The 24,779-nt window shown below is 44.8% G+C and overlaps 1 protein-coding gene across 3 annotated transcripts in view; it reads right to left on the bottom strand.

Annotated features, from left to right (window-relative positions):
- LOC135394712 (teneurin-m-like) overlaps nucleotides 1–24,779 on the bottom strand; it is a 469,443-nt gene that overhangs the window by 378,037 nt on the left and 66,627 nt on the right. For all 3 annotated transcript variants that reach the window (XM_064625589.1, XM_064625591.1, XM_064625590.1), the window contains exon 3: nucleotides 1,561–1,612. The gene's annotated coding sequence lies outside the window, so the exon portion shown is untranslated. The remainder of the gene's footprint in view (nucleotides 1–1,560; nucleotides 1,613–24,779) is intronic.

Here is a 24,779-nt window from a genome sequence, read left to right as displayed (position 1 = left end):
CGGGAGTAGGCACTTGTCCCTTTGTTCCTCATAGGGGAAATTTTTGCGCTTCTCAATGAAATTCGCCATCAGAGAAATGCACGCGAGTAAACACGGAGCCTCAAAAGAAGCAGAGTACCCCGACACTGACCGCGTACCACACGCGTTCATAAAGAAGCAATCTACGAAGCCCTTTAGGGACGAGATGAAATTACCTCTGACACTTCTGCTACGAAATTATTCTCTGCACGTGGCGACATCCTTTGCTCATTCTACGTTCATTGCACAGAACATGTTCATTACCTTGCTCAACAACCGTGACAGAAACCCACCGAACAAACATATTATGCTGCGCCCATTGCAACGCATGTCTCTAGACGACAACTACTTTGTTCGTGTAATAACAGTCCCTGTCGCAGGTCCTCCAATTTACATATTCATTGAGGATTTAACCTGCAACATCAGCACCGCATAGCGAAAAAAGTTTCCAATTAGGCTTACGCTGGAGCGTACGTAGGAGACCACTGTTATTACTTTTTTGAAGATACTCCCGGTGTGGATTACATTTACCCGGGGTTGCCTTTCGTGATGCATTGCTATTCGGTGAACTTCATTCGATGAGGTTTATGCTAAGTTCACTATGTGGCGCCGAGTACGAGCTTTTTAGAGTTCGGCGTAAACAGAATGTTACGAGAAATGAGGCCACCACAGTTCTGTAATTATGCTTGGGAAAGCAGGTGAAATCTTGTATAGAAGGGTTAAAGCATTTTGGGTTAGTCCTCCATATTAAACCTGCAACAGAGGAAGGCACTGCCTACACTACGAGTCTCAAATCGACTGCTAAGTTTCCTATCAGTAAAGTCATTTTCGCCATATAAACGTCCAAAATACGAAAATACGACTTTTGCAAATCGAATTATGTCCCGTTAGTAACGCCGAAAGAAGCTATCCACACTACTGTAGCTCATCATTTCTCCGCAGCGTGCCGCCACCGTTCGATCTCGTTGAGACTAGGAGTAATTTTCGGGTTGTCACGCAACCGCTTCATCAAGCATTTCACGCTTCGTCTTTTACCGCGTCTTACCAAGACCCAAACAAGCAGCTTCGTATAGTTACCTCTACTATACCTCTACCTCTACATGCCCTACACATGTTCCATATATATTCATGACATGCCACTCCCATTCGGTTCCAAATTCGCTCTCACAAGCAACACGTACTGACTCTCATTACCACTGCTCCGAAGAAGTTTTCCTAATATCTCAGATAATATTATTCCTTCATTTCCAACATCCCCGATAATAAGTCACCCCGTATAATGGGCTGCGCCAAATGAAGATTCATTTTCGCCCAAGGGGCCTGCTTAATAGGAAAGAAAAAAAGAAAGTAAAGAACGTGTCGGGGATCCACAGGTGTACGATGCAACGCGAATTATTCGCTCGAGAGAAGAAGAAGAACAAGAAGAGGAGACGACAAGACGCACGCCTTGTGTTTTTCTTCTTGATTGCCTTTCAACGTCAGCTGTGGGCGTTTTACGACTAGTTATGAAACGGAAAAGATGAGACTGATGTCAACGCTTACCGTTTTTGATGCCGCGCATGTGCTCGCCTTGAGATCTCACTCTTAGCCCTTCCTGTAAAAACAAAAGGAGGAAGATTGATGAGGATAGGAAGAAAAACGACAACGAGGAACAATGCGACTTTATTAAGATTGGTACGTCGGCGTCGAAATGAGAACGAAGACGACGACCATGTCGCGTCGAGACTGGGAGGTACCCGCGTTCGAATCCCGATGTCGGCTGTGCAGTCTGGGGTTTTTCCTGGGTTTTCCTCAGACGCTTTCAGATACATGTCGGCACAGTTCCCTTAGAAGTCGGTTCAGGACGCACATTCCCCCAGAGCATTAAGTCGTGATGTTGCCCACCTCTGTGAGGCCGAGAACGGTGACCTCTTTCAGAAGCATCACCACCATCACCACCACCACCACGAGAACGACTTGGTGTTCTATGAGTGATAAAAAGATAAAAACAACGAAAATGCCTTGTTTATTCGTACAAGCTTTCACGCACAGCACTACATGAAAGCTTGTATAACCACATTGTAGTTGCAATGTTTTTTTGTTTTTAATCTTTCCATCATTGTGTTGACCGTGCTGACTCGGTTTCGACGTTCTCCGATTGTTATGTGAGTGATAAAGAGATAAAAAACACAGAAACTACTCGGCTACATCATCCAGGATTAGATTTCATCATGTACCTGATGAGATGCCGTCCACTTATGAAAGCTTGTACAAATAAAAACAGTATGGCTTTAATATTTTTGTATCTTTTTATCACTTGTGTTGACCGTACCTGACTCAGTTTCGACATTTCCCGATTGCCAGTATCTTTGAGGAAGAAAATATGTGAACGTAATAATAATAATTGTAGGCGTGCAAGGGGTTTTCACGTATCTGCTTAACAAAGCACAAAGGCAAGAGACAAGACACTGCGCTCATAACACTATATTATATAGTCTTGTTCGCGTCCAGTTATTACCTTTTATTATTTCCAATGCAGTTATGCCCAAGGTGCTGCTCCACTGGTTTGAGAACTTTATAATAATAATTGGAGGTTTACGTCGCGAGAAAACTGACACCGGTTTGAGAACTTTAACAGGCTTATTACAAACATTTGTTCTTCGCACTTATAAGTAGTTTAAGAGCACTCCCAACATATGATCATCAATCAATCTGCTTGCGAAGATTTACGGCGAAACAATTTTGTAGCGACACAAACAAACAAACAGTCTTAATGTTGGGCACCCATATTAATGTTGAAGTGTAACGAGCGTGTTGGCGCTACGAAAACGAAGAAAAAAATACTAACTGGGTACTTTAGAGTACTCGCTGAAAGCATTTTAAATTCAGTTGGTGTTGCTCCACACTTCCCCGTTTGTTGGTGGCAAAAAGTGGAATATGGAAGTAACTGTGTGTTGCCTCCGCCACTTTCTTAGTTGTGAATGTGAGACTTGCTGTTTGTAATTCTAGTCACATAAAGGTGCTATGCGTCAAAGGGATTCGACTTGTAAATTACCTGCGCCATGCGAAAGAATGCCCAGTTCCTTTTCTTTTATTTATTTTTTTTATCTTGTCGTATTCTGCAACTAAAAGTGTCGCAGAACGAGATACCTCTTCCATAAATGTTAGAGTAAGCTTTCTGAACCAACACATACTTCACTTTGTTCGTAACTTCGTTGCCCCACTTGAAAGGAGCCTACCCCAGCGGTCACCTAGAACCGATATGCATAGATGATTTATTTGTAGGTTAACGGCACAACAACAAACCATGTATGCATAGAGATGAACCTCCGAGTATGTAAGCATTCACCGTCTAACTTTTATCTGGCAGGCCTTACTATACTGTTTTCGCTTTCCTCCTCTCTACCCCTTTTCTCTTTTATATGCAGGAGTTATGACTTCCAATATAATACTTTTGGGAGTCCTTTATCGTCCTCCGTTGCAGCGTCTTTGTGTGCTTTTATCACCCAGCTGTTTGCCACTTGTATGCGCTATGCTCGTAAATTATTATATTTCAACTGGCTATTCTAACTTGTGCAGGCATTACATTTCTTAGTAGATTGAGTGAGAACAGAAAGGTTAGGTTTGCATTATGGACGACTTGCGTGCAGATTTTCTTTCTTTTTTTTTCCGCATTCCACACTCTTGAGGAATGCACCTTTTTTGCTTTCCCTTGTTTTTGTTCCTAACCAACAATCTTTAACAATTACTTATTTATTAACATGAATAGCTGAAAGCAATTGATGTTAGAAAGGTCGGATATATATATCAAACTCGTCCGCATCGTGTATCGAACTGGGAAAATCAGAACCACAACCCTCTCTCACGCTACGTTCCCCACAGAACGACCTCTAATAAAACTACACTTTCCTGGCCATAACCACTGTGTGAGAGGAAGCTACAGCAGCAAACAACATTGGGCTCCCATGCCACGCGTCAACCCTTTCCGCTGAACAAGCATGTAATCGATCATCACCACGTGTTACCGCAGAATGAGAAGAAATACATCGTACAGGGCGGGACTGGGACGCAAGATAGACGGCGGCAGCGACCAATGCTATTACTTTCGCATCACCATGGCTGCCACTAATTATTGAGCTGCGGTGCAGAAATAGTTGAAGACTGCGGTTAATATCATCGGTGGCGCCCCCTCAGCGCGAGCATACGAGTTACGTGACTGTTCTAGGAATATTTCTGAGCGTGTTGCTTGTGAAAGTGTGTGAGTAGCAGTGATCAACTGCTACGTCAACGTGACGTCAAGTACAGGGTGCCCGTAGCACGAACAACTGGAGAACTGCCGTCGAGGTTAACGACAGCAAGGACTCCGTAAGCTAAAGAGCGTGAAATACTAATAGGATCTTTTAGTTGTAGCGCACGCACGGAAACAGCGCACGCGCTTAATACACAGCTCAGCTCTATGGGGGGGGGGGGGGGGATTTATTGGAAGAAAAGAAAAAGGAAAGGGGAAAGGTCAGCCATGCAGCACGCCGGCTTGCTATTCCCTAAACAAAAAAAAGAAAAGAAAAAATATAAACAAGAAAGAAAAATAAATAACAAAAAGACAAATAAATAAATAAAACAAGAAAAAAGTGAGCAAGAGACACTCGGCTCACAGGGAGCCCAGGAGGCCCGTATCACGCAAAAAGCGGAGCACCGCGCTTTTGTGACACTCCACTGGCTATCTCGCTGCACGGGGCCAAGGAGTGTTGCAAGAGAAACGTCCGTCCGTCCGTCCATGCACTCAAGCTCTGAGAGGCGTTGCCCGAGCACAGCCCGATGATGGTGGTGACGCTGACAGTGGAGGAGCTGATGGGAGATATCGTCTTCTACGGCGCAGCAGGGGCAAGTGGGAGATGGGACGCGGCCCATTTTGAACAGGAGTGAACGGGTGAGGTCAGCTCTATGCTCACGCTCTATGCGCTTACATAGCCAGATTGATTCGCGATACAGAGCCGCGTTCGGCACATGCCGAATGTGCGCCCACTATTTCCTTGCGTACGCAAAATAATTGAACCTGCAATAAGGGGATAAGTCGACTCATATCGTTTTCAATTTTTTTGCTGCAATGACATCTGAATACCAGGATGTGTTTGCAAAAGAAAATTTAGGGCCATACTGCAATTTATTGACCCGCTACAAGAGGATAAGAAACGGCAAATGCATGTGTGTCAATGCGCCGGGAAGTGATATCCGGCCCCGTTTCTACACACTCAAACAAGTCGTGTAGGCTTACATTTTGTTACGATGCGGACGTGAACTTCTATTTCCACTCAAAAGGCATGTTCTTGCTATCTGACGTGTCAGCACTCAGCAGGGCATGCTCCTGAGCGTAATCGGAGAAAACGTGCGCGCTATGCTAGTAAGTCACATTATGCTAGTCATCTAGGACGTTATATTCAAGAGTGTGCTCGTTTAGCAGCACAAGAAGCCTGATCGTGACTGCTCCGCTACGCACAGGTTACTTCATCCTACCTGGTATCACCGTTGTTCTGCAGTTCAGGTCCGGCTTATGAGAAAAAAAAAAGAAACTTTTTTTTTTCTCACCAAATCCTTGTGCAAGCGGAGTCATATTGGAAAGGGGATAAGTCATGCTCCTGGATTGATTTTGTTCAATTTCTGCTAAGTTACGCACCCTAAAACGATGCAGACAGGACATACGTGCAGAGTAGACACAGACATGTATGGCACACATTTAGCATTTGCGTTATTCGAGGAATACCAACTTACATTATCAAATATTCACTTGACTTTCCCGGTTTGAGATTTTTCGACGTATCCCCTTATTGCATACAGAGGTTCAATTGCGTACGCGGTACTAAGACTTTCTATATTTTTACCAGTTCCATAATGCATAGAATGTTTAGCGATCACTTGGCGCATTTGTTGGGTCGATTTTGTGGGGTGGTAGCTGATAGAAATCATTCTCGTGGCCCTGAGACGAACGCTTAGCAAGCTGAACTACCGATGCATTCGCGTAAATCCTCCTTGTAGTAATGTGCGATATTTTAAGTCAATTAGAAAATTAGCTATCGCAATTTAATGAGCAAATTTCTTAGTCGGTCGATTAGTGACCCGTATATTTAGAGAAGTACGGTCTATCTTCTTTCCCACAGCATCTCCGCCCATACAGGTACCTAAAGCAAGGGAAAGGAATGCGCAGAGAAGGAGAAAAAAATAAATAAATAAGCAAATAAAGTAGTTGTACAAGTGTATACCAGCCAGAACAATTATGCCTGCCGCAGAACGCTTCCCGCAAGATATCATTAGTTGCTAAAAACTACAATTACGGACAGAGCACCGTTGCTACCATCACCGCCACGAAAAGAAGCCTTATTTCATCCGGTGCCTGGCGGCTCTCGGAACCCAGAAGCGTTCCGAGCATGAGCCTCGTGCCCTCAGCTTCCTTGGGACGCTAATGGCTTTTGCGAAGGCATGCGCTTCAGCGCCAAATTTATATTTCATTCGCGGGCTCGAATGCGCTTTTCTCCTCGGAGCGATATTCTGTTAGGCTAGATGCTCGCGAAGGATGCTAATAGTGCTGCTATGGCAGCACGTCGCGGCATTCTTGCTTTATGTTCAAGAACAGGGGAGGTGGTCGTCGAGGAAGAGAGACAAGAAAAGGAGCTCGCGCTGTATTTACAGACGTGATGTCCCTTTCTACCGTCGGGAGGGCCACGATACTTGGGACTGGTAGTCTACGAAAAAAGAAAAAAAGTTGAATGTGGAGTGGCGAGTGCGGGTAGGGCAAGGGGGGGGGGGGGGGTGATATACGTTTATTTCGGAATGGTCAGCCCGACCGAAGGTCGGCTTGCTATTCCTAATTCAAAATATATCCCAAAGATGAAGCAAAAACCACATATAAGAGGATGAGGGTGGCGTGATGTGTAGATGACATGAAAGATCAACTCATAATTTGTTCATGAGGTCTGTCGTGTGGAGGAAGTCGAGGAAGGCTCGAGTGGCGCACCACTGACGGGAGTGTCGCACAGGGCCAAGTAATACAGGAAGGTCTATGTGTGTGTGTGTCCCAGAGCAGTCAGGCGTCCTTTGAGGGTGTCGCGTGCAGTGTCGTAAATCTGCAGTGCAGTAGTAGATGCGCTGTGTCTGCTTCCACCCTGCACGTTGCGCATGCTGAGGAGTTCAGTTGGCCCATCTTGTATAGCAGTGACGGTGTTCGGGCTACGTTTAACCGTAAGCGGTGTACGATAGTTTCTTCCCTTCGGGTGAGCCGCCGAGTGGTCGTGTATTCCATCTTCGGGTCGACGGAGTGTAGGAACGTGTTTTCAGGCACAGCATTTTCTATGAAGTGTTGTGTGTCGCGGGCACAGAGCCGCGGGTAGGGAGATTTGCACACTCTAGGTATGAACCAAGAATTGGCGGGTCAGTTTTGCCAAGGAATCAGTCGTAGATGTGTCATATAACATTGTGTTTATGAAGCGTGTATTTTTCTGTTTTCTTTCGGGGTGGGTGGAAGGCCTATAAGGTCAATGGTACTCAACTCATATTGTGACGTTTATGCCTTGTGCGATGACATCATCTGTTCGCGAGCACGCGGTGTACATTGCTTTGGGAACGGCGTGGATTACGTCATGGACATGTGTTATGACATCGTACCAGGTACTTGGTTGTACCCATCACCTCATCGTTTCGTATCTCATTCTAATCAGTGTGCCCCAGGGTAGAGATCTACAAATTGAGTGGCGAAATTCCCCACCCACCGTCACTTCATTTTCTTACTGTTATTAGAGAGTTCCGTGCATCGTACTTTTCTTTACGTAAGGAAAAGCGCGGTAGTTCTGCGCAGTGCGCGAAGCTCTCTTTCTTGTTCTGCGCGTGCGCCGAGCTACCAACGCTATACCTTACGTACGCAAAGGCGATGGCGTAGGATTCACTAAATCTCTCTGTTATTGTGAGATCGATGGTAACCTTGAACCCGGTAAGCGCTCCATTTCAGAAATTATAACGCGTGCAAAGCCATGTGCCTGTTTGCCGATAAGGTCACATGTTACGCTGAAATTAGCAAGCTTCAATGCAGCGGGTCACCGCTCATCCCAGGAGAGTTTAACAGCCGACTAGATAGGTTAGGTTCGGTCAGACTCAACGGTTGCGTTATGGCTAGCCATAGCAATGCACAGCTCACTCGTTTAAGATACTGTACCTCCAAAAGTGTCCAAAAAATTCCATTCGCATATTCAGGATTTAAATTCCACGTGTATATTAACGAACGTGAAGCCTAAGGGTCCCATATCACCCTGAAACAGATCACAAAATTGTGCTGCTGTGAAATGACTTGATCCACTCTGATATGACCTACGCATTTTTTTAAAAAACGGGTGGACTACGGTTTCAGCAATGACATCCCATATACATCCGCGTATTTATCACGCATTTATTACATGTATGCTGAATTTTTTGTTTGCCGTAGTGACGCAAAGCACTGACGCAATCGCGCACCCTGCATACCTGATGATGATTAAATCCAATCTCCTTGCCTTTAAGGCGAACCCAACCTGCACCACGTGCCTCTACAGCCCTCGCAAGCAAGTTGCAAATTTCGCTTATCAGCGTTCACCAGAACCGGACACTCGACCTACCTCACGTACACACAATGACCAACGGGTTACAAAGTAGCACGCGCTCATTTGCTCAACGGCTTTGCATGCGGAACAAAGTAATTGGCGAACAGAGTCGCTCTCGCAAAAGTTCCGTCAACGAAGCTCATTATTTCCAATTCAAACTCGGAGACGCAGAAACTCGAACCGTCGTCCTCGTCGTCTGTCCGCGGATTACTGGAGCGGCATCGACGAACTTTCAGGTCAGAACAGCGCAGTCTCGCTGCTTTCTTTTTCTTTTCTTTTTTTCGTTCGTTCATCAGAGTTCCAAATGACGAATGGGGTTATAGGGAAAATTTATAGGCAGTCGGTTAGTCGCTAATGAAAGACGTTTGACAAATACGATTCCGTGTCGAAGCTTTAAAGAAAAATTGTCGTCAGGTTAGATGGAGCGATGGTGAAAGTAGCTCCCTTTCTCTTGTTTGTAGCAATCAATTTTTTTAGGGGTGGTATTGGAGAACGTAGCTGAAACTATGCAAGTTTCCCTTTCGGCGTTTTTTTGTGATTTTTCCTTTCTTGTTTTTCTTTGACACGGTGTGCTCCGTATCGAAGGGAATGAAGATGAATTAGATGGAAGCATCGTCACTACGGGAGAAAAAAAGACGCTGCATCATAAGTTCTAAACGAGCGTTAAAGACAGAGTTCAGAAGAAGAAGTGAGGCAAAGCGTGTGCCTTGTCCGTCCGTCTGTGGTTGGTCTCCTGTAAAGCGTGCTTTCGCTGCACCCGCGTAGTGCACGCATGAGAAGCAACCATGCGGTATCCCTGTCCTCGGCTCTCTTAGCAAGCAAGTTTGGGAAGCAAGCGCTGTTGTAATGGAGCGTGATGACAGTGAACAGGGCCCTCCGAGTTTGCTTATATTTACGCTGGGGGAAGGCAATAACGCGTTGTAATTGCAAATGAAGAAGGCCCAAGCTGAAAGAGCAAGGTGGTAGTGACAAGATTCGGAAGTCCAGGCCTGTGCACAATACATCACATGCTTAAGCTACCAGTAGTGCATTCTCAGCGTCTCCCATTCAAAAAGTTCTGAACAGCGAGTCACACAGCACCGAACGAGCGCAAGTCGTTGCAGCGGATGTATACGCTATGAAACTCGACAATATTTCACCATACGGATCGTGGGGGGAACTAAAGAAAACAACCAGCGTCGACAACATTAACGATAAGCAGAAGATCCCACAGTAAATCTTTCTATATATTCAAGAAGGCTTCAATGTATAATTCACTGCATATCATAAGAATTCTGCAAAGAAAGGTTATCGTGAGCACGCGAATAATAGCGAGTACATCGGAAGGTGTTCACGATAACAGTTTCGAAAACATGCTCAAGCAATCGCATCGTTTCCCAAGCAGCACAATGTACCGAAGTCGAGTGCAATAGGGGTGGACGGTATGTGTCTTATCAATGTTCTTTAGTTCCACCAGTTCGTTCAAGGTCTTCCCCCTACCCGTCCACCCCTATTGCTCTCGACTTTCAGTACATTGTGCTGCTTGGGTTCTTTGAAGTGGATGACATCCCGTTAGCGAGTTTTAGTGCATCGGAAGAATCCTACTAATATGATACGATACGATAAAAGAAGTTATCAAATCCAAGCTTAGCAATGTGATGTCACTGGCTCCAAAGAAAGAGGGTGATTGGCTTATCATGTTTTCGAAACTGCTATTGTGAACACCCACCGATATACTAAAACTCCCCATAGGTGACCGGTACTTTCTAAGAATTATGGGGGGGAAAGGTCCATTTCCGTGTCCATGATAGCAGACGACGCACGCTATGGGTGCTGGAGGTGGATGTGCCCGGCTCTAGAAACATCTTTAGAAAGTGGTAATCCGCGACTGTCAGAACCTGACTAATAGACTGTGGTTTTCTGTGTGTGTACACAAACTAATGTACCGACGGCAAGCACGCATGTACGTAATGTTATATTGAGTATAACGGCTGCGACAAGCAAACTTCATGCATGCGTCACGTGTGCAAGCAGCGATTTTCAGCTGCAGCTGAAAATAAAATAAAATGTGTTAAAATCAAAATGTCAAAAATTCGTTTTTGATCTTGTGGGTTTCATATTCTTCCATACATTCATATGTAGGAGAAGTACGCAGCATTACCGTCGCTGTGCCAATACCTGGCTAGTCCTGAAGGGAATATTCAGCACTTCACAACAGCGCAGCAGGCACCCATAATGCTTCAGAAGCGACTGGCAAACCAATTTTAAACACGCAGCGATCACAAAGCACCTTGCCTATCGGAACCTGTGAGGCGCTTGGCACGGAAGCGAGGACACCGGCGTCGTTTTCGCACGAACTTACAGGTGCCCTATTGCTGAGATTGGATCTGACAACTTCGTTTATCGCATCGTTTTCGTACTGTTCTTCCGACGCAGTGAGACTCGGTATTAAGCCACTTTGTTCCCATTCACTTTGGCTTATCTCTTCGCTACTGAATGCCGTATATACAGTACAGTACGGTCTGTGCGCGGGCTTGGTCGAGATAACAAAAAGACATCTGTAACCATTTTTGAGAGAGTGGTAGAATACTACGTTGATAATTCAGTACACCCGTTCTGGAGTTCCGATAAAATTATCAAGCATCACATATCAACATGGCAAAATACGCCCCGTTTGGCAGGGATGGTATTCAGCACCAGAGTTCTGACCATGTTTCAAATTTACCCACTACAGTTCTACTGTTGTGAGCTTGTTCACGTTAGAAGTGGTGTTGCTAGCAACACACGTTCTGTAGCGCTTCGAGAATATTGCGCTTTTGATTCTCAGGGTCGTCGCATATGAAACTTAACTATCACGTTAGAAGTGGTATATAGTTAAGGAAACAGAAGCGCTATATGTAAGGTAACAATAACAATCGTGACGCAAGTGACTTCAAAACCACGAAAGAGCGCCACCCTTCGCACATGTTTACGCATTACTCAACCCACGGGTCGAACAACCAGCCCATCATGCAACTCATCCACAAATGCCTGCCTGTTTTCACGTTGCATGCGTAATCACGAGAAAGGTGATACAACAACAAACAAACCGTGACTATGACATGGGGTGATACAAGCCTCCGCAGTAGAAAACGGCAGACACGCAATACTCCTGCCCCTTCGACAATAATCGCGCGAACTCACTATCACAATTCTCTTTTGCAGAAATACGCTAGGTTTTCATAAACTAGACGCGAATTGAACGATGAGTAGCGACGGAGACACTACATTATTTCAACGCAATCTCGCGATCGGTCTCCCATATCGACACCAGCGGAGCACGCCATGCGTCGCATGACTAACGTCGAACAGGAAAGGTCATAAAGGATAGGCAATTGGACAACTCTAACCCTTCTAAAGTCGATCACAACATTGGTAAAAAGACGTGATGTGAAACTATCCTGTTTGCAAGGGCTTGTTGCATCATGCAGCCGGTGCACTAACGTAAACGTATCACCTCTAGTAACAAACGTGTCGTTTTTCTTTTTTTAATCGCTAATAGAGAACTGGTTTTTCTTACTATCGACAGCGGCCGGCACATGCTGGAGGCACTACCAGCAGACTGTAACAAGAACTTGCATTCCGTTTGCTGCTTGGAGAAACACTTGCGAACCTAAACTATGGCTACAAGAGGTTATGACACAACGACATAGGCAGGGTTGTTAAAGTTACTTTTAAAAAGTGCCCGGCGAGTTACAGCTACAGATACCACGTGGGAGAAAATACACTGATGCAGTTACAGATATTTCCAGAATTGTACCTACTACTTTTACAGTCCCTTCGCCATTAAATTGATTGGGTTGATTTAACAAGCTGTTATTTGTTGCATTACGATTAATAAAGCAGATGGCCTTGGGTCACATGATGTGAAACGGACAATGTATTTATTTTCTTTCTTATCGATTCTGCACACACCCAGATATGAACTATTAATTATCTTTATGCCAAGAAGATAGACTGTACACTGACCAGATAGCACACGTTAACAAACCAGCAACTTTGCTTTCCTTCGTAACATTTCTCTTCACTTGCATACTTTCTCTTTGCATGAAGGAGCACAGTCATTTCAAACTTCTTCTCCGTCACGCGGGTTCAACGATTTGTGCTCACGATACTCCCCCCCCCTCCCCCAAGTTAAATAACCACCGCGGCATCGCTTGGCAACCCAGTGTGACACTTGAGAAATACAGGCTTCAGAACTGGGAATGATTGCCATGGCACTCAGGTCAGGTTGCCTAGCCGAATTGCGCCACCTGAGTGATGACGGTTGCCGCTCATGTTTTTCTAATGAGAAAAAATGCTCTGACAAAGAGTAAAATTTACTACAAAGAGTAACTAAGTTACAGGTAAAAATACCTCCATGAAAATCTATCGGATATTTCACTCAAGATGCACAAAAAGTGTCTGAATACACGTACTCAGCTACTTTACAATACTGGACACAGGCAATACTTGCTCCAAGCACATAAGACTGTCATGGACAACAACCTAGAGCACCTTTGTTATTAAAGCGACAGCTTTATGAGGCCCATCAACGACGACAGCCGTGTATGTCCGTCAGCATGTTCGTCAACATGTCCGTGTATGTCAGGAGCTCGAAGATGAGGTACGGAGCATGGTCACATAAAGCATTTGGCAGAATGCCCCTCCCCCCCCCATTCCCCCCGTGCATCCCATTCTTTATTAAAAACTTTGAACATCGCTCTCCTCGTGACCTTCGAGGCTTTTCAAGACTCAAGTTTCGTTTCCGTTAGTGCTCCATTTTGACTGTCCTTTTAAATGACGCTGGTGGAAAACACGCCGTACTCGTATTGGACAGTTCTTTCTTTTTTTTTTTTTGCGTGTTTTTTTTTGTTATTTCGCTGCCCATGGGTGTCGTTAGTTTGCCATTTACGAGATACGCCGCATCGAAAGAAAAGTAATTGCATTGAATGAAGCCAAAAAAAAAAAAGAAAGAAAGAAAAACGAGGAGGTAGAAGGCCTTCGCACGGAAACAAGGCGTTCGCGTGCCAAAAATTTTAATGGAAATTAACGACGAGTCCATTAATCATTTTGCGCCGACGAACTTTGCCAATTATCCTTATTCTGGCCAGCATTTTGCAAATGGTTTGCGTGGGTTATTTAAGCCGCGGAGCGAATGGGGTGTTCCGCAGGGGATTTTCTCAGTTGGCGCGCTCTTTCTCGCGCTCCTCTTTTAAATGACAAATGCAGTCTTCTTTCCCTGGCCGGGTATTGATGTCGGTACGTGTACCTATATCCCACAAGAGCCGCAGTAATGAAAACTCCATATTAATCAAAGGGACGATGGCGTTTGGGTGTGCGCAAAAATTGTCCGGAGGGTTCCCTGCATCTCGTTACATTGTACGCGTTCGAAAAGTGGAAAGGAGGTGGAGCGGGTCTCGTGCCCGAAGGTCGCACCAAGTCATGGGCCATTCTGACAAATATAAACGAACGCAATGTCGCCAGCGGCATGGTATTAAAGCATACCAGCTCGCGTGGATTAGTAGTTAGCGTGCTGACCATGTCACGTCGAGACTTGGAGGTACCCGGGTTCGAATCCCGGTGCCGGCCTGTGTTGTCTCGGGTTTCTCCTAGGTTTTCCTCAGACGCTGTCAGACATGTGTCATCACAATTCACTTAGAAGTCGCCCCAGGACGCACATTCCCCCAAGGGGCGTTAGTTGTGACGTTGCCCACCTCTGTGAGGCCGACAACGTCAAGCTCTTTATCGACCACAAGGGTTAAAGCATCCTGCTCGTTGGTGGGCTCGAATCCTACCACCGGCTGTGCTGCCTGAGGTTTTCCTTGGGTTTTCCGGCAGACTTTCCCGACGTATGTCGCACAGCTCGCTCTAAAGTCGGCCCAGGACGCAAACTAACCCCCCATGTCTCACCCCTTGTTCCTCTCTCCATCTGTCGCTCATAGCCACAGTTGCAGTGTGCAATATGAAGCCTGCGAATTTGCCCTTTATAGGACTAGCCATAGTGTAGGCCCGTCAGTAGCCTTATAAGACCACGTGACCCAAATTTTCCACCAACGACGGCCCTATGGCACAATGAAGAGTAGGACAACTTGAAGAGACAAGAAAGGCTCAACGTTCCTATACAAGGAATGGTGGGTGTGTTGCGACAATCTGAAGTATATTTGGTGTTGCACTTTCCTTTTACACTGATCAGGCTGGCTCTTTGTTGTTATTGTTTTATGTCCCGTATAGGAGAGTCGTAGAAGGGTGCTTGTAACTAAAGCCGCAGCACACATGAAACTCCATAACCATAACTTCAAAAGGTTTTCCAAGTAAGATACATGAAAGAGAGTAACGCCACTACCGACATATTGAGGCAAGATATGTTCAAAAGCAAAGGAATTGCCGCTTCATTCGATGTCTCGACTTTCAGGCCCCACAGCTGCAGTTTCAGGTATACGTGCTCCTTAGGCGCTAAAAGTCCTGCAGCGATAAATCACTTGCCAGATACTCCTGTCCACTTAAAATTTCGGTGCGGTTTTGGAGCAGACCAGAAGAGAACCACACATAGGAGCAACGCGACAAAACTCGTGGGCTTAAGGGGCTGTTGAAGTATAGCTTCCCTTTAGAAATGCTACTTGCAGAAAACAAAACCCGAAAAGGAAATACCAGTGTAACGTGGAAAATGTCAGTCAACCAGACCATCTGGACATGGCTTGAGAAAAGTCGCTCACCTCCGAAATGTCTCAAAGCAAACGTGGCTTTCGAACGCGACTTCCAAGCCACTTAGTACTTACAGCCACGAGAACATTCAACTTTCACAAGAACTTTCTCGTCCTTGGAGTATTTCGCCCGCAGTACATGAAATGATTGAGGCAGCGGCGCCAAGGTAAACGAACACACGCGAACATTCAAGTCACAAAACGCAAAGTGAACAACAGCAACAACAACAACAAAGTAGAAGCAACAAGAAGACGAAGCAAACGTTCAAAAGACAGCGCGCGAACACAGGAAGAAATGTGCGTGCGAAAACTTCTACCAAGTGCAGAAAGATGAATGTGGAATCGAGAGTGATCTCGCATGCATTTATCTTGGTTATAGCGGCCACCTGTCTCCTGCTTCGATACGATATACATACATAGATAAACACACACACCGACTAGATAGAGCATCAGCCCGTAAGGATAGACGCATATAAGCGCTGCCTGAGCCTAATACGGTTTGGAAGCTTTTCGTTGTAGCGAGTCTAATGACGAAACGTGTCCAAAAAGTCATATACTAAAAACACCTCGGAGAGAAGAAGAAGAAGAAAAAAAGAAACAGACAAAGAAAAGAAGTATACCGAGGAAAATTCGAACTCGCTTCCTTATTCTGTTCTTCGTTCTCTGTTCTTTGTGTAGTTCTTTACGGAGTGACGAGGGACACACCCATTTCGACAGGAAAGCTTGACTGATCGAAGTTGAACGGAGGTAATTCCAGGATGAGGGGGCGGCAACCTCGACCGGAAGTTTGTTCAGCGTCAGACAATACAAAAAAAAAACAGAAATGAAATAACTAAAGAGAAACAGAGATGAAGGGTTAAACGAGGGTTACGCAGAGGAGAGATTGTGTTCAGACAAAAGCGCGTTTGTCGTTTGAAATGGAGAAATATTTTTTTATGTACAGCAAGCACATTGCGATCGTTTTGGTGATTGAACCCTGTGAGGATATTGATACAGGAATAACTGAGAGCGCTATGTCGGTCCTATTTGTGTAACCGTGCGCTTTAAGAAGAAATGTAAAGTGGATAAAACTAGGATGGATTTCATGTCGTCGTAACGTCGTGGAGTTCGTGTCGTCGTGTCGTCTGTCTTTTATTTTTTTTTCGAGTCCTCTCCCTATTAATTTGTTTTGCCAACGTCAACATCATTTAGACATTTTAGGTTAATACATTTGCACAATTGCGAGCGCGTATGTTACATCCATATACACGAATTTTGAAGTACATGCATAGACACGAAGGACAGATACAGCATTATTTAGATATAGCAAATTTACTAGATATAGTATGGTATTACATACTAATGAAATATTTATGAATTTCTTAAATGTGTAAACCGAAACACATTACTTACGAAACGAAACATTACGAAACGACTCAATTACTAAAAAAAAAATCACTAAGTGTCGACGCGGGCTTTTTTCTGGAATATTTCTCGCTGAAGTTCCCGGTCGGTAAAACACAGGTCGCGCAGCGTCCGAAGTAAAGTTTAAAAGTTAGCAGTTTTGTTTAATTAATGCGCTTGCGCAAATGAGCCGCTCACTGCTCAGCTCTTGGCCGACGTCTCAGGGATGCTCACTGAGAAGAATGATTTTCGATAGCCGCACCTGCTTACGAATTATTCAGCCGGGACACCTTCGTGAAACGCCCAATAGAGGAATACGCGTATAAGTCTTTTCCGCAGCTATCAGGCGAAGTTGCGTATTTCAATTGACGAGAGCATACTGTACAAAATACAGTTCCAAGCAACATAACAGAATATATTAGGTAGTGACTCTTCTATAATGTGGGAACTTCATGAATTGCCTCTATTCAATTTAGGCGATATGAAGTGTCTTTCGTTCGTTCTTTTCAGCATTTCTTCATGCGTGATTCCGTAACTTGGACACCTCTCAAAGTAGGGGCATAATCTGGTTGCACAGCGAGGGTCCGACACAAGGTGGTTTTACGATTTGAAAGATAAAAGAACTACCGTTAACGTAATCGCAAGAGGTGTGTGAGTGGTATGAGTAGGAGCACATGGGATTACACGTGACAGCACTTTTTCCTCATAAAGTTTTTAGCTTCTGGAGTAGCTGGCTGCATCGGAGCGACGAACATCTCCATCTTTTTCTTCTCCATCTCTGTCTCTCTCCTTTCATCTTATATGATGTAATTTCATAAATACTTATATATTTTTTCTATCACCATTATCATCAGTCATGCTGCCTTCCGCACGTGCTTACTAAGATGATAACGAGAGAGTCGAGAGAGAGAGAATGTTTTTCACGATTTTTGTTTTTATCTTCCCTTTGTTTCCACTTGATTTTAATTATTTTTAATTGTAACCTCACTCATTGTTAGCATTGACGAGCACTGAGTCGTTTCACCTTACGCTGTACACTGAATGGTAGAGGCTACGAATGAATGGAAAGAGATAAATGTCCTCCAATTTCGCAGCGAATAAACGTCATTCAAACTGCGATGAAGACACGACCCACTCCAGCGCTTTTCATTGAAGCAGACATCAACAGGGAGCCACTTGAGAGCAAACTTAATGAATTTATACCGCCAAAAACAGTCTTACTGATGGCAGGTTCATTCTATTCTCAAGCAAAAGAATAAAACAATCCTATGCAGATGAGCGCAGCTTTGTGCGCAAGCAGTTCCCATTAGTGAGATAAGTATTGTGCTCCTTTTCGAGAAACGCTAAGAACCTTGACGTTCCTTTGGTTGCGTGTGTGTTATGTTGCTACGCTGGTCCAGCAGCAATCTCCATGCTTCATTTACATCCGGTAAATTAGTTATTCTAATGACGAGACTTAAGCGAGTTCTGGGATTACGACTTCTATATTGGACGGGATGGGTTCGCTCGGAGGCGTTTACAAGTTAGCAGGGTAATGGACCGTTTTTCAGGCTCTGTGATACATCAGGTACGTTTTTCGATGGGGTTATCCTTTCTGTCTAGTGGGAAGCCCAATCAGAGGGTGCGAAGGATGACGTCAGGACTGTTGGACGTTTTACGGCAAGTATTACTTTGTCAGTTGTATGTACGATATCTTTCTGCCGCAGCTTTTCCTGCAGGGCTGGACTGGACAGGACTGGACAGGACTGGACAGGACTGGACAGGACTGGACTAGACTAGACTAAACTGGACTGCTTTTTCTGCTGCGTATATTCCTTCCTATCTCTTTCCCCACAAATTTTGTAGGTGCTTGTTTTCACTTTGTATACGTTTGGTGTTTTGGTGCTTTATGGCACAGGAGCGACTAAGCCCAAATAATGAAAAGATACATGATTTATGTTTTGTGCTGTGCATGTAGGGTCTTATGTATCATTGATTTAAAAAGGGCGATGACTGTTTTTGCAAGGAACTTTACATATACTGCAGTTGGTAACAGAGAAGGCATAAGTGAGCTGTTATATTTGAAGCAACGCACGGAAAGGTATGTGGGGTACACCCACCATATGTACGTGTTTGGACTGTTTAACAGGGCTTTCCCTCTCACTCCTCCTTTCAATGTACTTCATATCATGTGATATCAATAAAAAAATCCAAAATCACAAAATCTCATGTGATGTGATGTGATTGAAGAAGCACAGTCTTCTCAGTCCTCCTTTCAAAGTACTTTATATCATGTAATATCAATAAAAAAATCAGAAGAATCTTAATCTGAAATCTGCTGCATAGATCGCTGGAACGAACTTGGTTACAGACGCCCACAGGCAAGGAACATACTTTAAAAGCGATAGCATCATGAGGCCCACAATCGTGTACGCGGGTGGTTGCGGTGGTGCCGTGGTATTTCCGGTAGCTCCGTGCGATACAGGTGTGGAGAGAGAAGAAGCGAGAAGTTACAATGGCACTGAAACGAGCGCGGGCGCCCGAAGATCACGATCGGAATACTGCCCTGCAAAGCTAATTTAGTCGCGTTTGGCTGGAGGTCCAAGAGTGCTGCAGTCTGAACTTTATTGTCGTAACTGTAGGTCACGTACAGTGCCATCTGCATGTGCTCCGTTTCATTACGGCATTTTTCCTTTTCTTCTTCTTACAGTGTAGCGTCATCTTGTTTGACACTATATCTGAAATCGCGTCACGGCGGATAATGCTCCCGCGTCCACTCCACCGAGACACAGCAGGGATCCCGTTATTTATTTATTTTTTTTTTGCGTGTGTCTGTGTGTGTATTTTTTTACAATGGCGTGCTTACCGTGAATTACTTTCCGTAAATCTAAAGTAGAAAAGCGCCTCAAAATAACCGTCGTGCACATGGTCTTATTCCTTCTAAACCGATAAGCTGAGCAAACAACTTTCCGTTCAACATCCTCCTCCACCGGTCTCTAATGTACTACCCTCCGCCACGTCGCACGCTATTTCCCAACCGTTAAATTCACGTACCACACACAAATCTTCATTCATCCTCCCGCGTAGAGTACGCGCGCGCACTTTCCTCGTCGCTTAGCGTAACTACGGGAAACTCGCGTTCAGCCATTCAACACAGCTGTACACAGCCAATACTTAAGACTCCTGCTTACCCTTCCCTTCATTTCCTTGACCTTCTTAGCGAGTATACGACGGCCTCGTGCAAGCTTTAACGCGAATTATACCTTCCTGGCCGGCAATTCATTAAGGAGAGCCGTTTTACGGCCTTAACTTGAACTTCACTAACGAGCGCTCAACGGAGCCTCGCCAGCACAGCGCCAAGTCTGATGTCCTCCAAGACATCTATTATGCCGGGACGCAGTTTACTGAACAACGTTCATGAAAATATTGCAGAAACGTACGGCCGCTAGGGGGGTGGACCAGCCTGTCGGCGGCTAATCCACTTCTCCGCTGGATCCAGAAGGTTCTCTGTAAAGAGGGAAGCACTGGCAATCAGTGCGATGGACGGACTTCAATGGGGAGAGATGTTTTGTGGAAAGACGTTTTTGTGTTCCGGGAGACGGGCGGGGGTGTTCCTTTCTGCTGAGTCTGAGGCTGCGTTTGGTTGACTTGACCTGTGTGTATGTGTGTTCATTGAACCGATGTAAGCACGTGCTCCGCTTGTCAGTTGGATAGAGGGGAGTTGGATCGTGGTGTATAGCTTGGCTTTGTTATAAAAGGATGAGTTTCTGTGCCAGTAGGTGATTTGACGCTGGAGTGAACGCGACATTGTCGAGGGGGGTTGAAATATTGAAGTGTGTTCGTTAGCGAGATTGAACTGAGATTGTCTTGCCACGATTTGGAGTGCATGAATGTACGCAGTGATTGCGACGAGCACTCGCATTCTGGTGTCAGCGGTACATACCTTCGTAAGAGATGACGAATTGTTCTCTTATGAGAAAATTTGCCGGATATTACGGGCGCACATACGCACATCCATTCCACAACACTGTTTACGCATAGACACTATTTACAATTATTCTATTATCCAGTGTGTGGATGTGTTTGGCATTCCTTTCCTTAGGTGATCTGGGGTAGCCGGCCCTCGTTATGAGGGCTAGTTTCCCCATTTCTTTCAATCATCATCATCATCATCATCACAATTATTCATGTGATTATGTGTGAAATACACAATAACCTATGTATGCGAGATCTAAGATTGTGAGCGTGTAAACAGTGACATGTCAATGTAAAGGTTCTCCCAATAAAATACAATACCTGCGCCGAAAGTCGACGCTCTAAACACCGGTGAGAGATACGCTCTTTCATGTAGCTTTTACTTCTTCATAGGGAATGTAGCTTTGTCTTAAGCTAAGTGCGAACTAATCGAGGTTTTTATGCCCTCTACTCCAGTTACCAACAAAACAACACGACGCTGAACACCTCAGCCGAACTATATTCTCCCGCTAAACAAACTTCATTTCACAGGCTAACAACCTGCACCTTATATTCACTGCTCTGTTATTTCCTAGCTTCCATCAGCCTCTTATTAACCAAACCACACTACTGCACGCAACCTCGCGTAGGATGACCCCTTCAAAAACTAGCACCGACCTCTGCTACCCGTACCCCATGCACAATGCACGCGCACGCGTTGATAACAAGCACATTTCCCGACCAAATCCCTCGGCTCGCTCGACGAAACAATTGGTACAGAACGTAGAAGCTATAACCCTTTTCCGCCTCACCTATCACAACGATAGCACTGCGCACCGACGCGCGAATATCACAAGCTGCAGTATCCAAGTATAAGCTCATTGCAGTAAGTGTTTCGAAACATTCGCCCGTTTTCTGGTGACAGAACAAACGTTTCCCTATATGGCGGATAACGCAAAGGCGCTATGATATGTTATGTTATGGTTGTATGCCCGAAACGAAACAAAACAACAACACAAAAAATTGCGCGTTTTGTAACGGATGAGTCATCGCACGACGTGATGTGCATGCTGGTTATACTTCGTATGCGCTGAGAACGTGAGGCTGTATGAGACGTAAACGTATTTCGAGCCATGGGCTCTTATTGGCAAGTGTAATATAAGCTCGGGGTAAGTTAGGCTCACCAGGAGCGGAGAAACAGTGGGAAGGTATTGGCGAGGTACTTTAAAAGTTTGACCTGTTTGTCCGACATTTGAGAACCGATAAAATCGGGTGATACAGTGTTGACAGAATAAAAACGACGCACTCGTACATTCCCTCAACGTTACTTATTTCAGAAGTTATTTTTTATTATTATTATTCCGTGTTAGCGCTGCGAAGCAACTGCGGCTACGTGCGGCGTACAGACGTTGACAGATGGAGAGAGGATAGCAGGAAGGAGTGGGGGACAAGGAAGTTAGTATGCGTCCTGGGCCTACTTCAGGAGGAACTGTGCCGACATTCGTCAGGAAAGTCTGCCGGAAAACCCAGGGAAAACCTCAGACAGCAGAGGCGGTGTCGGGACTCGAACCCATGTCACCTCCCAGTCTCGGCGTGGAAAGCGATCATCACTATGCCGCTGGAGCTGGTACGCTTTAGAAGTAAAATCGTTATCCAAATAAACATTGTTCAGGGAAAGCGCTGGTGTAATTGAAATTTTTAAAAAAATTGCACATATTTGTCGTCCAGACCAGATCAGCGTGCGCGGAATGCATTCTACCATAGTGTGGAGTGTAGACTGAGTTATGGCGGTCACCGAAAAAAGGCAACATAGCATCGGGGATCGAACCCCGCCCCCTCTTGATTTCGGATTCTCGTCCCTGTCTGTCTTTTTCGGCGATCGCCATATTTCAATCTGCCATGTTCTTATACACGCTGAACAACAACAACAAATAAATCGTTGAGGCTTGTGTTGTGCTCACCTGTTTGTATGTTGCAGCCACAGAAATAATTTCTACTGTATTGCACTGCACTGTACTGCATACGCCATTCGGCAGCGAAAAACAAAGCCACCATCTAAGTTTTTGCACGCTCGGAATAAATTTTCATAATGGATTCTCAGAATAATACTTCTCTGTGCGATTTGGATGGCGAAGTACTCTCGCAGTTGGCAGGAGTAACCATACTCGAAGCGAAGTTTTTGGCACTCGTTTTGCGCCGTGTGACTTGGCTTCGTGAGCGTCTGAATTGGGGGTGAACTTGTGATAGCTGAAGTAAGTGATGTACTCTACACAAGCTCAGACATTGGCTTCATGATTTAGTTGTAGCTGTCTACTCGCTCTCCCTTCGACATATTTCATTTTCAATTGCAAAGCATTACTCTTTGCCCGAGGCGCGGGTCTGAACAAACTCGAAGTCCCCGGCTCACTACCATAACACTCCACACCGGGAAGAGTGATTTTGCATGGTCGCTTCTCCTGCGTACATTGGGCAAGTGCAGTGAAAGCACGCTTTACAGGAGACTTTCATTTACGGTGGGGCCGACACACGCTTTCTCGGACTTCATTCCCTGTTTGCAGGATTCATCCTGCATTAAAAGTGTGTAAACGTGGCTTAGAGGTGATGATAATCGTTAATACGGAGAAAGTCGTGTATTAAAACCTACCTTGTTGAAAACAATTTTTTAGCTGAACCCGAAACAAGTTACATTTTGACGTTTCGGTGCTGCTTCAGTTACAAAATAGCTCTCAGTTTCCTAAAATTCTTGAACAGCTAAAAATTGCGGTTCGTTCCAGCTTTCGATTCACTTTCCGGTTTGGTCTGAGTATATATATGAACAAGCAAAACCATGCGCACTCGTATTCACATAACCCATTATCCTGGAGATTTATCGCGAACTGAAAGCGTTTGAGATCTTAGCAGCCTCTTTTATAAAAAAATGCGCGTCAAAAAGCCATCTGTGTCTATCTCACAGAGACAGTAATAATTGATTATTTGCAAAAATATAAATAAAACAACAACGGCTCAGGAGCAGTACGTTGTTTGTCCAGACAATCGCACTCATGTAAACTGCGCATGTTCCGTTACAGTCACGGTTTTTACAGTGCATTTTTTCATATCAGAACAATTACTATTGTTGAAAGGCCTGTTATACGTGTTCATAATATTGGTTGCGGTTGTTGGTTATACTATATTATTATTTATTATATTCGTTTTTGTTATTCATCACTGCATAATATTGTTGCATAATACTGGTTATTGATTACGTATACAGTAATGAAATTTCGCAGAAGCCACGTCGATGTCACTTTGAAGATCGTAGTCTCCGAACTGTAAAATTATTGTGTGGCCATATTGCGGACGAATATATTTGAGCCCTGAAAACGTAAACAAAGACGAGCTGCAATATACAAACACTTACTGAAGCATTCCACGGAGAAACTATCCTGAGTAACAAGCCTCCACTCCCCAGCAGCATCTCTCCCACCAAATATCCTTCTCCATTGGTATCCGCGGGAGGACGTTATATTACCGAACCTGAGGCAGCCTCGAGCGAAGCCAAGGTGCTATAAAAAGGACATTAAAGTCATCGATAGTCGTTACGGCATCGCTTAAAGGGCATTCAACACGACTGCCTTTTTTCCCCTCTGCCTTTATCTGTTGAGTGTACCGGGGCGGTGTCTGATAAAACGACAAAGGATGACTTTAATGCGACAGCGCCAAAGGTCGCAGCTCTATTCGGGCGTGTTCCGAGTCAGAATGCACGGGCTATGAAACACCGCGTCCTCGTTCAATGGTTGGGAGAGAATTCGCTTTTTAATGGGGTGATGTCGTGTTTGGACGTTTCGTGGATGTTATTGCTATTGTTGGTCGATATGTCGTAAAGGAGATTATATTGGTTCGGCGTGGTGAGAAGTACAAGGAACGAAGGAAGGTGTGAGTGGAAATGTTCGATATAAGGAAAAGACGTAACGTTAGTCATGTTCGAAATGTAAAACGCGCGATAACTGAGTGTTTCTTCGTTGGACGATATAGGACTATGGGTTTTGTTGCTGAAGTACGTAAGCACACCCCCACGCAATTTCCTCGACAATCAGAAGAAAAATTTACGAGGTGTGCTTTTAAGCTGCTTCGTGGATGGATATAACGCACAGCTTTCATGAAATCG

Source organism: Ornithodoros turicata, chromosome 5 (genome assembly GCF_037126465.1).
Source record: "Ornithodoros turicata isolate Travis chromosome 5, ASM3712646v1, whole genome shotgun sequence".
In the NCBI taxonomy this organism is placed as follows: domain Eukaryota; kingdom Metazoa; phylum Arthropoda; class Arachnida; order Ixodida; family Argasidae; genus Ornithodoros; species Ornithodoros turicata.
The sequence above is the reverse complement of the archived record's forward strand: the minus strand, read 5'-3'. Positions and strand labels throughout refer to the sequence as shown.